Source organism: Panulirus ornatus, chromosome 73, assembly GCF_036320965.1.
Source record: "Panulirus ornatus isolate Po-2019 chromosome 73, ASM3632096v1, whole genome shotgun sequence".
Classification (NCBI taxonomy): Eukaryota; Metazoa; Arthropoda; class Malacostraca; order Decapoda; family Palinuridae; genus Panulirus; species Panulirus ornatus.
The window spans coordinates 13,434,160-13,449,008 of NC_092296.1; positions in this window are offsets into that span (position 1 = coordinate 13,434,160).

Genomic DNA, 14,849 nt, shown 5'->3' on the forward strand with positions numbered 1-14,849 from the left:
ACATATATATATATATATATACACACACAGACATATACATATATACACATGTACATAATTCATACTGTCTGCCCTTATTCATTCCCGTTGCCACGCCGCCACACATGAAATGAAAACCCCCTCCCCCCGCATGTGCGAGAGGTAGCGCTAGGAAAGACAACAAAGGCCACATTCGTTCACATTCAGTCTCTAGCTGTCATGTATAATACACCGAAACCACAGCTCCCTTTCCACATCCAGGCCGCACAGAACTTTTCATGGTTTACCCCAGACGCTTCACATGCCCTGGTTCAATCCATTGACAGTACGTCGATCCCAGTATACCATATCGTTCCAATTCACTCTATTCCTTGCACACCTTTCACCCTCCTGCATGTTCAGGCCCCGATCATTCAAAATCTTTTTCACTCCATCTTTCCACCTCCAATTTGGTCTCCCACCTCTCCACGTTCCCTCCACCTCAGACACATATATCCTCTTGGTCAATCTTTCCTCACTCATTCTCTCCATGTGACCAACCCATTTCAAAACACCCTCTTCTGCTCTCTCAACCGCACTCTTTTTATTACCACACATCTCTCTTACCCTTTCATTACTTACTCCATCAATCCACCTCACACCACATATTGTCCTCAAACATCTCATTTCCAACACATCCACCCTCCTCCGCAAAACTTGATCTATAGCCCACGCCTCGCAATCATATAACATTGTTGGAACTACTATTCCTTCAAACATACCCATACACACATATATACAGGATAAGTGAATTGGAACGATGTGGTATACCGGGGTCGACGTGGTGTCAATGAGCTGAACCAGGGCATGTGAAGGGTCTTGGGTAAACCATGGAAACTTTTGTGGGGCCTGGATGTGGGAAGGGAACTGTGGTTTCGGTGCATTACGCATGACAGCTTGAGAATGCATGCGAGCGAAAGAGGCATTTTCTTTGTCCGTTCCTGGCGCTACCTCGCTAATGTGGGGAGACGGCGATTAAGTTAGAAGAAAAAAAGGGGAGAAAATTAGTTTTTTATACTTTCGGTGCATTTTTGAGCGAGAATCCCCTTGTATGAGGTTCGTGGCCCACTGAGGAAGCTGGCCACAGCCAACCACTGAATGGATGACAGGTCAAGTAGTGTTGTGATGTCTGTCTGTCTGTCCGTGTTATGTCGGTGCAGAATGACTGAAGAGTAAGTAAGTGTCCAGCAGCCTCGGTATGGAAGCTGCACCTTGGCATGACAGGGAATCTTGTGGCATGTTTATCCGGTGTTTCCAATGTCGCACATAAGTCTGGTGTCCAGAATGCAGACCGGAAAGGGTAACTCGGACATGTCTAGGGAGTGTAGTTTCCCATGGATGTATCCCTGGTGGAGTGGAGTATAAGACTGGGTTAAGAGTGAAGTTGGGTAGTGCTCAGTGAGACATTACAGCGTGAAACGTAGAAGTTATGTCTGTGTCCTGTGTGTACTGGTGGAGGGGGAGTTCTGCCAGTAACTCGGACATGTCTAGGGAGTGTAGTTTCCCATGGATGTATCCCTGGTGGAGTGGAGTATAAGACTGGGTTAAGAGGGAAGTTGGGTAGTGCTCAGTGAGACATTACAGCGTGAAACGTAGAAGTTATGTCTGTGTCCTGTGTGTACTGGTGGAGGGGGAGTTCTGCCAGTGTTGGCTGACGGAGGGTCAAGCAAATCTTTTTGTGTATACCTGGAGATGATGGCTGGGTATGGCACGCTTTGGGTAGGAATGCCCAAAGAAGCTGGTGTTTATGTATGGTATCTTTTGTTCCACTGTGCAGTTGATGAATGGATGTGGCTGGTGACTGTTCTGGGTTTTGTGACGTTTGCAGTATCCTTATGATTGACTCTACAGAGGTAAGTGAAGCGTCGTTTTAAGGAAGAGCTGATGACTTGTGTGAAAGGGATACTTTGGAGTCCCTGTCCTTGTTGAAAACTGTGGTTGGTAAGTGTTTTGGGGATGTTTACTTTGTTTATGACCTCTGTTTTGATTGTGGTGTGGAAGGAGTCCATGTTATGGGTGGCTTATCTGATACCCAACATGGATGTACACTTCTCTTAAGAGGAACCAGTTCAACATTCAGGTCCGTAACTACGGCTGTCCAAGGTCAAGTGGATGACGGAGGATTTGTGTGGAGAACACAGACGTTTTGAGTGAACCAGTATGTTAACAAGGTGTAATGTCGCATGTCTGTTGTTACCTGGGTAGTGAATGTCATAATGTTGTGATGTGAACGGGAGAGCAATCTTCTGTGGTCTGCACGGGTTGGCAGGCCCAGCAAGGAGAGGTGAGGGAGGGGGTTGGGGGAAGAACTGCTCCCTGAAACGCTCCTGTATGAAGCCCTCGGAGGTGACGCCCTTCTGAACGTCTGAAGACTTGGCGTCCAGAAATGAAGTTTCAGAATCACCATTTGTCACTGGTACGAAGCTGTGGTGCGTGTCATGGGTGTGAGGAGGTTTGTGGCCTGGCTGAAGCCATCCACGATGTGGTGAGGGAGGGCCAACTCCAGTGTGGGCAGTGGCTGGGAGTGTGACACTTGGATGTGGAGTATTTTTTTTTTCAACTCCATCTCTATCCACATATTCAATTTCCACCTTCCTCTACCTACCTCCACTTCTCGCCCATCGATCTCTCCTCGTTCGTCATCATCCGTCTCAATCATTACGGCCCCCCCGGCTCACCCCAGACTACCCTAACTACCACACCTCCATCTCACACTGCCGCTGCTCACACAGACGACCCACTTCACACACCCTGCTCGGCCGTCTTACCTCCAGCATGTCCTCCACCAAGCTGCTTCCACGCGTCCTCAGCGTGTCTGCCGGGCCCACGACTCGTCCACGACACATTATGAAGATCACTACACCTCAGGACACGCCTATCTTTGCCTCAACACACACACACACACACACACACACACACACACACACACACACACACACACACACACAGGACCTCAACCCCTGGGTGCCGTATGATTCGCTTCAACCATCAACTTTATATCCGCTGCCGTGTCCACCCACACACACCTAGAGCACTCCACCCCCACCTCCTCCAGGTCCACCCACACACACCTAGAGCACTCCACCTCCACCTCCTCCAGGTCCACCCACACACACCTAGAGCACTCCACCTCCACCTCCTCCAGGTCCACCCACACACACCTAGAGCACTCCACCTCCACCTCCTCCAGGTCCACCCACACACACCTAGAGCACTCCACCTCCTCCTCCAGGTCCTCCCCAGACACATAGAGCACTCCACCTCCTCCTCCAGGTCCTCCCCAGACACATAGAGCACTCCACCTCCACGCCCGCACATTCACCTCCCTCACCATCCTGTCCACGCCCGCGCATTCACCTCCCTCACCATCCTGTCCACGCCCGCGCATTCACCTTCCTCACCATCCTGTCCACGCCCGCGCATTCACCTTCCTCACCATCCTGTCCACGCCCGCGCATTCACCTTCCTCACCATCCTGTCCACGCCCGCGCATTCACCTCCCTCACCATCCTGTCCACGCCCGCGCATTCACCTTCCTCACCATCCTGTCCACGCCCGTGCATTCACCTCCCTCACCATCCTGTCCACGCCCGTGCATTCACCTCCCTCACTATCCTGTCCACGCCCGCGCATTCACCTCCCTCACCATCCTGTCCACGCCCGTGCATTCACCTCCCTCACCATCCTGTCCACGCCCGTGCATTCACCACCCTCACCATCCTGTCCACGCCCGTGCATTCACCTCCCTCACCATCCTGTCCACGCCCGTGCATTCACCTCCCTCACCATCCTGTCCACGCCCGTGCATTCACCTCCCTCACCATCCTGTCCACGCCCGTGCATTCACCTCCCTCACTATCCTGTCCACGCCCGCGCATTCACCTCCCTCGCCATCCTGTCCACGCCCGTGCATTCACCTCCCTCACCATCCTGTCCACGCCCGTGCATTCACCACCCTCACCATCCTGTCCACGCCCGTGCATTCACCTCCCTCACCATCCTGTCCACGCCCGTGCATTCACCTCCCTCGCCATCCTGTCCACGCCCGTGCATTCACCACCCTCACCATCCTGTCCACGCCCGTGCATTCACCTCCCTCAACATCCTGTCCACGCCCGTGCATTCACCTCCCTCACTATTCTGTCCACGCCCGCGCATTCACCTTCCTCGCCATCCTGTCCACGCCCGTGCATTCACCTCCCTCGCCATCCTGTCCACGCCCGTGCATTCACCACCCTCACCATCCTGTCCACGCCCGTGCATTCACCACCCTCGCCATCCTGTCCACGCCCGCGCATTCACCTCCCTCGCCATCCTGTCCACGCCCGTGCATTCACCTCCCTCGCCATCCTGTCCACGCCCGTGCATTCACCTCCCTCGCCATCCTGTCCACGCCCGTGCATTCACCACCCTCACCATCCTGTCCACGCCCGTGCATTCACCTCCCTCACCATCCTGTCCACGCCCGCGCATTCACCTTCCTCACCATCCTGTCCACGCCCGCGCATTCACCTTCCTCACCATCCTGTCCACGCCCGCGCATTCACCTCCCTCACCATCCTGTCCCCGCTCACGCATTCACCTCCCTCACCATCCTGTCCACGCCCGTGCATTGACCTCCCTCACCATCCTGTCCACGCCCGCGCATTCACCTTCCTCACCATCCTGTCCACGCCCGTGCATTCACCTCCCTCACCATCCTGTCCACGCCCGTGCATTCACCTCCCTCACTATCCTGTCCACGCCCGCGCATTCACCTCCCTCACCATCCTGTCCACGCCCGTGCATTCACCTCCCTCACCATCCTGTCCACGCCCGTGCATTCACCTCCCTCACCATCCTGTCCACGCCCGTGCATTCACCTCCCTCACCATCCTGTCCACGCCCGTGCATTCACCTCCCTCGCCATCCTGTCCACGCCCGTGCATTCACCACCCTCACCATCCTGTCCACGCCCGTGCATTCACCTCCCTCACCATCCTGTCCACGCCCGTGCATTCACCTCCCTCAACATCCTGTCCACGCCCGTGCATTCACCTCCCTCACTATTCTGTCCACGCCCGCGCATTCACCTCCCTCGCCATCCTGTCCACGCCCGTGCATTCACCTCCCTCGCCATCCTGTCCACGCCCGTGCATTCACCACCCTCACCATCCTGTCCACGCCCGCGCATTCACCTCCCTCTCCATCCTGTCCACGCCCGCGCATTCACCTCCCTCACCATCCTGTCCCCGCTCACGCATTCACCTCCCTCACCATCCTGTCCACGCCCGTGCATTGACCTCCCTCACCATCCTGTCCCCGCTCACGCATTCACCTCCCTCACCATCCTGTCTACGCCCGTGCATTCACCTCCCTCACCATCCTGTCTACGAACAGATCAAACAGACATGGTGACACCACATCCCTCGACGCAGACCCATCTTCACGTGGAACCATTTCCCTTACTTTCTACGTGTGTACTCACGCCTTACCCTCACCATGGAAACTCTTCAGCACATCCACTATGCTTCGTCCCACCTGTGGTCAACCATCCGATAACCATGTCTCATGACCCTAACATACACACACACACACACACACACACTTCCTCAAGATCTGTCTGTGTATGTGTCGTGCACACAGATCCCTCTCCTCAACTTCACACACGTTCTTCAGAGCGAAGACCTGAGCCACACTAACCACACTTGAAGCCACACTGTTCCTCCCCCCCCTCCGTGATGTTCTGTACGGGCCACACATGATATACACATCCTCCACACGGGCCACACATGATATACACATCCTCCACACGGGCCACACATGATATACACATCCTCCACACGGGCCACACATGAAATACACATCCTCCACACGGGCCACACATGATATACACATCCTCCACACGGGCCACACATGATATAAACATCCTCCACACGGGCCACACATGATATACACATCCTCCACACGGGCCACACATGATATACACATCCTCCACACGGGCCACACATGATATACACATCCTCCACACGGGCCACACATGATATACATATCCTCCACACGGGCCACACATGATATACACATCCTCCACACGGGCCACACATGATATACACATCCTCCAAAGGATAACAGAACTCTCCTAAATAAACTTGTCTTGAATTATACACAGAATGAGTTGGTCTACGACGAGACGATACTCCATTCCGTCCACTGACACTGCCTCGCCCAAGCTGACGTAGCAACACTGAAGAGGGAGGGAAGTGCTCACAACAGACAATGTTTATCTCTGTACTCCCTTCATCATGGGAATTATTACCATTTCGCTCTACGCCATCTTGCCTCATTTTCCCCGTAACTATCACCATATATATCGACCTTACGTACACCACTTCTTCACCTCATTATACTCAAGTGGTTGAACATTACAATTCAGACAAAAGAATGTTAATATCTCAGGGACCAAATGAAGTATCCTAACCTAACCTAACCTAACCAAACCTAACCCAACATAACCAAACCTAACCTAACCAAACCAAACCAAACCTAACCTAACCTAACCTAACCTAACCAAACCTAACCTAACCTAACCTAACCTAACCAAACCTAACCTAACCTAACCTAACCAAACCTAACCTAACCTAACCTAACCAAACCTAACCTAACCTAACCTAACCTAACCAAACCTAACCTAACCTAACCAAACCTAACCTAACCTAACCTAACCTACCCAAACCTAACCTAACCTAACCTAACCTAACCAAACCTAACCTAACTTGGCCATATCATTAACGATATATAGTAGTTTTGATGCACAAGACCGGGTTATAGTGATGGGTGATTTGAATGCAAAGGTGAGTAATGTGGCAGTTGAGGGAATAATTGGTATACATGGGGTATTCAGTGTTGTAAATGGAAATGGTGAAGAGCTTGTAGACTTATGTACTGAAAAAGGACTGATGATTGGGAATACCTGGTTTAAATAGAGATATACATAAGTATACGTATGTAAGTAGGAGAGATGACCAGAGAGCGTTATTGGATTACGTGTTAATTGATAGGCGCGCGAAAGAGAGACTTTTGGATGTTAATGTGCTGAGAGGTGCAACTGGAGGGATGTCTGATCATTATCTTGTGGAGGCGAAGGTGAAGATTTGAAGGGGTTTTCAGAAAAGAAGAATGTTGGGGTGAAGAGAGTGGCGAGAGTAAGTGAGCTTGGGAAGGACACTTGTGTGAGGAAGTACCAGGAGAGACTGAGGACAGAATGGAAAAAGTTGAGAACAAAGGAGGTATGGGGAGTGGGGGAGAAATGGGATGTATTTAGGGAAGCTGTGATGGCTTGCGCAAAAGATGCTCGTGGCATGAGAAACGTGGGAGGTGGGCAGATTAGAAAGGATAGTGAGTGGTGGGATGAAGAAGTAAGATTGTTAGTGAAAGAGAAGAGAGAGGCATTTGGACGATTTTTGCAGGGACATAATGCAAATGAGTGGGAGATGTATAAAAGAAAGAGACAGGAAGTCAAGAGAAAAGTGCAAGAGGTGAAAAACAGGGCAAATGAGAGTTGGGGTGAGAGAGTATCATTAAATTCTAGGGGGAATAAAAAAGATGTTTTGGAAGGAGGTAAATAAAGTGCGTAAGACAGGGCAAGAAATGGGAACTTCAGTGAAGAGGGCTAATGTGGAGGTGATAACAAGTAGTGGTGATGTGAGAAGGAGATGGAGTGAGTATTTTGAAGGTTTGTTGAATGTGTTTGATGACAGAGTGGCAGATATAGGGTGTTTTGGTCGAGGTGGTGTGCAAAGTGAGAGGGTTAGGGAGAATGATTTGGTAAACAGAGAAGAGGTAGTAAAATTAAATGATACTCTCTCACCCCAACTCTCATTTGCCGTCTTTTTCGCCTCTTGCACCATTTTCTTGACCTCCTGCCTCTTTCTTTTATACATCTCCCACTCATTTGCATTATTTCCCTGCAAAAATCGTCCAAATGCCTCTCTCTTCTCTTTCACTAACAATCTTACTTCTTCATCCCACCACTCACTATCCTTTTTAATCTGCCCACCTTCCACGCTTCTCATGCCACAAGCATCTTTTGCACAAGCCATCACTGCTTCCCTAAAAACATCCCATTCCTCCCCACTCCCCTTACGTCCTTTGTTCTCACCTTTTTCCATTCTGTCCTCAGTCCCTCCAGGTACTTCCTCACACAAGTCTCCTTCCCAAGCTCACTTACTCTCACCACTCTCTTCACCCCAACATTCTTTCTTCTTTTCTGAAAACCTCTACAAATCTTCACCTTCGCCTCCACAAGATAATGATCAGACATCCCTCCGGTATTCCTGGGAAATTATATGGGGGGGTATTGATTGAGAGGGTGAAGGCATGTACAGAGCATCAGATTGGGGAAGAGCAGTGTGGTTTCAGAAGAGGTAGAGGATGTGTGAATCAGGTGTTTGCTTTGAAAAATGCATGTGATAAATACTTAGAAAAGCAAATGGATTTGTATGTAGCATTTATGGATCTGGAGAAGGCATATGATAAGAGTTGATAGAGATGCTCTGTGGAAGGTATTAAGAATATATGGTGTGGGAGGCAAGTTGTTAGAAGCAGTGAAAAGTATTTATTGAGGATGTAAGGCATGTGTACGTGTAGGGAAGAGAGGAAAGTGATTGGTTCTCAGTGAATGTAGGTTTGCGGCAGGAGTGCGTGATGCCTTCATGGTTGTTTAATTTGTTTATGGATGGGGTTGTTAGGGAGGTGAATGCAAGAGTTTTGGAAAAAGGGGCAAGTATCCAGTCTGTTGTGGATGAGAGAGCTTGGGAAGTGAGTCAGTTGTTGTTCGCTGATGATACAGCACTGGTGGCTGATTCGTGTGAGAAACTGCAGAAGCTGGTGACTGAGTTTGGTAAAGTGTGTGAAAGAAGAAAGCTGAGAGTAAATGAGAATAGGAACAAGGTTATTAGGTACAGTAGAGTTGAGGGAAAAGTCAACTGAGAGGTAAAACTGGAGGAAGTGAAAAAAAAAGTGAGAAAAACTGGAGGAAGTGAGGTGTTTTAGATATCTGGGAATGGATTTGGCAGCGGATGGAACCATGGAAGCGGAAGTGAATCATAGGATGGGGGAGAGGGCGAAAGTTCTGGGAGCGTTGAAAAATGTGTGGAAGTCGAGAACGTTATCTTGGAGGACAAAAATGGGTATGTTTAAAGGAATAGCGGTTCCAACAATGTTGTATGGTTGCGAGGCGTGGGCTACAGATAAGAGATGTGCTGGAAATGAGATGTCTGAGGACAATATGTGGCGTGAGGTGGTTTGATCGAGCAAGTAATGAAAGGGTAAGAGAGATGTGTGGTAATAAAAAGAGTGTGGTTGAGAGAGCAGAAGAGGGTGTTTTGAAATGGTTTGGTCACATGGAGAGAATGAGTGAGGAAAGATTGACCAAGACGATATATGTGTCATAGGTTGAGGGAACGAGGAGAAGTGGGAGACCAAAGTGGAGGTGGAAAGATGGAGTGAAAAAGATTTTGAGTGATCGGGGCCTGAACATGCAGGAGGGTGAAAGGCGTGCAAGGAATAGAGTGAATTGGAACGATGTGGTATAACGTGGTCGACGTGCTGTCAATGGATTGAACGAGGGCCTGGATGTGGAAAGGGAGCTGTGGTTTCGGTGCATTATACATGACAGCTAGAGACTGATTGTGAACGAATGTGGCCTTTGTTGTCTTTTCCTAGCGCTACTTCGCGCACAAGCGGGGGAGGGGGTTGTTATTTCATGTGTGGCGGGGTGGCGACGGGAATGAATAAGGGCAGACAGTATGAATTATGTACATGTTCTCGACTTCCAAACATTCTTCAAGGCTCCCAGAATTTTCGCCCCTTCCCCCACCCTATGACTCACTTCCGCTTCCATGGTTCCATCCGCTGCCAGATCCACTCCCAGATATCTAAAACACTTTACTTCCTCCAGTTTTTCTCCATTCAAACTTACCTCCCAACTGACTTGACCCTCAACTCTACTGTACCTAATAACCTTGCTCTTATTCACATTTACTCTTAACTTTCTTCTTTCACACACTTTACCAAACTCAGTCACCAGCTTCTGCAGTTTCTCACATGAATCAGCCAGCAGCGCTGTATCATCAGCGAACAACAACTGACTCACTTCCCAAGCTCTCTCATCCACAACAGACTGCATACTTGCCCCTCTTTCCATATATATATATATATATATATATATATATATATATATATATATATATATATATATATATATATATACACACACACAGAGCCAGGATTGAACCCATATTGAAGCACTTTCACATATGACAAGTACACAACACACCTTAATCTAAGCTGCTCACTGACCTGGACTGTAATTAAACTCCATTCACTTCCTGCCCTTTATGTAGGCCCTGGGTAATTGTAATTGCTGGTTTGAGTACTTCAGACTTTAATTAAAGTTAAACGAGAAACTAACAGTACTAGTGTGTGCTTGTGTGTGTGTGTGCGTGTACAAAATAACCAGTAGCCTTAAACTGAATATGTGAGTGACTAAATACACGAAATGGCAACTTTCCCGTCCTAACGTTGAGGTGTTGCCATCTGTGTGGGTTGTCTTTTTTCCCTCTACCGTCGATATTGGCCCTCGCCTCCAGTGGTGGAGCTTTGTATGATAATGGAGTGTAGTCACATGATGCAATAACTCGGGCCGGACAGACAATAACATGAAGGACACTGATCCACAGTTATTGCTCTCATGTGTATTGATGACAATACAAACAACGTTGCGGTATACTGGATATATATATATATATATATATATATATATATATATATATATATATATATATATATATATATATATATATATATATATATAAGCGGAAGTGAATCATAGGGTGGGGGAGGGGGCGAGAGTTCTGGGAGCCTTGAAGAATGTGTGGAAGTCGAGAACATTATCTCGGAAAGCAAAAATGGGTATGTTTGAAGGAATAGTGGTTCCAACAATGTTGTATGGTTGCGAGGCGTGGGCTATGGATAGAGTTGTGCGCAGGAGGATGGATGTGCTGGAAAGGAGACGTCTGAGGACAACATGTGGTGTGAGGTGGTTTGATCGAGTGAGTAATGAAAGGGTAAGAGAGATGTGTGGAAATAAAAAGAATGTGGTTGAGAGAGCAGAAGAGGGTGTTTTGAAATGGTTTGGTCACATGGAGAGAATGAGTGAGGAAAGATTGACCAAGAGAATATATGTGTCGGAGGTGGAGGGAACGAGGAGAAGAGGGAGACCAAATTGGAGGTGGAAAGATGGAGTGAAAAAGATTTTGAGTGATCGGGGCCTGAACATGCAGGAGGGTGAAAGGCGAGCAAGGAATAGAGTGAACTGGATCGATGTGGTATACCGGGGTTGACGTGCTGTCAGTGGATTGAATCAAGGCATGTGAAGCGTCTGGGGTAAACCATGGAAAGCTGTGTAGGTATGTATATTTGCGTGTGTGGACGAATGTATATACATGTGTATGGGGGGGGGGGTTGGGACATTTCTTTCGTCTGTTTCCTTGCGCTACCTCGCAAACGCGGGAGACAGCGACAAAGTATAAAAAAAAAAAAAATGTATATGTCTGTGTGTGTATATATACATATGTATACGTTGAGATGTATAGGTATGTATATTTGCGTGTAAGGACGTTTATGTATATACATGTGTATGTGGGAGGGTTGGGCCATTCTTTCGTCTGTTTTCTTGCGCTACCTCGCTAACGCGGGAGACAGCAACAAAGTTAAATATATATATATATATATATATATATATATATATATATATATATATATATATATATATATATATATATATATTACTCTCATACTTAATCGCCGTTTCCCGCGTTAGCGAGGTTGGCGGGGAACAGACTAAGAAAATCCACATCCGCTTACGTCCAGTCTCTAGCTGTCATGTAATAATGCACCGAAACCACAGCTCCCTTTCCACATCCAGGCCCCACAGAACTTTCCATGATTTACACCAGACGCTTCACATGCTCTGGTTCAATCCATTAACAGCACGTCGACCCCAGTATACCACATCGTTCCAATTCGCACTATCATGCACACGCTTTTCACCCTCTTGCAATTTTAGGCCTTGATTGTTTTAAAATCTATTTCATTCTTTCCTTCCACCTTCGATTGAGTTCTCCCGTATAAAATCAACCCACGACCTTTCTCAAGGCAACAGCAGCTCAAGGCACTACTTCCAGTAGCAGGGGAATGCAGACTCCTTTTGGAAAAGTAGTCGTCTAACGCGGTGTAACCTCACTTAATAATATCTCCTACATACCTACGAACTGGGAGGTCCACACAACACAACACAGAGGTCGCTGCATGTGTTAACAGCTTCAATCACCAACACAGGACCTCACGCCTTTGATCTGCCATACTCGACAATGAGCATTATCTACACACCACCAATATATGGCCGTAATTTCAGCGCTGAAGTGCCAACACGCATCATTAAAAGGCTTTTGTCGGTGATCTACGATGAGATCTCGATTACCGTTCCATTCGACCATCCCAAACATGTTTGACGATGAGGGATTACGCATTAGAAAACTTCGTGTACATAATATTTAAGTTTCCCCCGGCCAAGATTCCTCGTTTTCTGTTACACAAATTAAACGTAGACTAATATATATTTTCATTCGTTTAGCAATAGAAAATGTAAGGGTATAATTATGATAATAATTACCGAGAGGGAAATCTAGTACTAATGATGATGATAATCCTCAAATGGATACTTAGGCGAAGTTTCGTATCGGCGAAGAGAAGTTAAGAGACATCTGACAAGCGAGAGAGAGAAAGAGGTGAGCGCTACGGGCAGACCTGTTATCATGGCTATAATGTCGCCCTAGTTTCTTTCTCGTAATTTCGCCGTAGTTTCTTTCTTTCTCAAAATGTTCACCAGGATTTTATACACCGGCACATAACCAGTCAAACCACCATGGCCCAGAATACATCCTAATACAGTAGCCGGGCTGTTGTATTCGCCCGTTCATACAGTAACCGACATCACCCCCCCCCCCCTTATCCCACCTAGGCCTAGTGCATAGGTCCCTCACCGCCGAAGGGCGCCGCCCTAGAGCCTAGGGCGGCGCCTCCTGCAGCTGTATGAAAGATTAGTGTGACAACAACAACAACACTGGCTGGTCCCAGCTGTCCGTCTGTCCGGAGATGAATTTCTAGATTCGTCTGTGTTCTGACCGGAATATTCATCACATCCTCGTACTAGCAGACTAGGATAAATGCATTCATTAAGATACTAGTTAATTTATCTATTCAGATACTAAGCTATATCTATCTATTAGGACACAAGGCTATATTTATCTATTAGGACACAAGGCTATATTTATCCATTCAGATACTAGGCAATATTCATTCATTAGAATACTAGGCAATATCTACTCCTTGTGATACTAGGCTATATTTATCTATTGGATACTAGGCAATATTTATTCATTGTGATACTAGTCTATATCTATTCATTAGAATACTAGTCTATATTTATTCATTAGAATACTAGGCAATATTTATTCATTAGAATACTAGTCTATATTTATTCATTAGAATACTTGGCAATATTCATTCATGTGATACTAGGCTATACTTATTCATTGTGATACTAGTCTATACTTATTCATTAGAATACTTGGCAATATTTATTCATTGTGATACTAGTCTATACTTATTCATTAGAATACTTGGCAATATTTATTCATTGTGATACTAGTCTATACTTATTCATTGTGATACTAGTCTATACTTATTCATTAGAATACTTGGCAATATTTATTCATTGTGATACTAGTCTATACTTATTCATTGTGATACTAGTCTATACTTATTCATTAGAATACTTGGCAATATTTATTCATTGTGATACTAAGCTATACTTATTCATTAGGATGTATACCAGGTTACATTCATCATTCAGTCCAGGACCACTTTCTACAAGGCCCCTGTTAGAACCGCCAGCAGGAGGCCCCCTTGTTTCCAGGGGCTCTTGAAGATGCGCTACATTCAGCAGCAGAGACAATGGTCTCCCTTGAAGCGAAAAGTTCTTGGGCGAGAACTACTGTGTTTCCACAGACGATAGACGACACAACCTCGCCCAGTGTGACCACAAGCAGGCAGAGTCCGGTGGTGCTCACCCAACACAACAAATACAATAACACGTTGACGACTGGCAACATAATAACAAACACAATATTTAAGTACCTTAACCACTGAATTGGGTGGTTCCTGGGCTCATTAAGGGTCAAACTGCGTATGGCTGTACAATACTCTAACACGCGAACGTAATGGTAAAATGGAGTGTGTAACCGCTTGAGGCTGGCTACCGTAATGACCCTGGTAGTTCGTAGGTCAACTGCCCAGATAACCCAGATATACCTTCAACAGCCAGGATCGAACCCGGGACCCCTGTGCAACAGGCGGGAGCGCTACCGCCAGGATATGATCGACCCTAATAGGATAATGACTATTCGAATACTCTGTGAGCCTGATGGGTAATGACCGGTGTAGACCCCGTTGCTCACCAACGTGAGACGAAGGGTACTCGAGTACATAGGATTCGAATAGTTATTTCCCTATTAGGGGCGATCATAGCCTAGCGGTAGCGCTCCCGCCTGTTGCAATGGGGTCCCGGGTTCGATCCTGCCTGTTGGAAGTTTGTATGATATATATATATATATATATATATATATATATATATATATATATATATATATATATATATATATATATATATTCTAGGGTTCTTGCTTACCCTGGGGTAAATCCCATCCTCCATGTCATCCTAATGTACATAG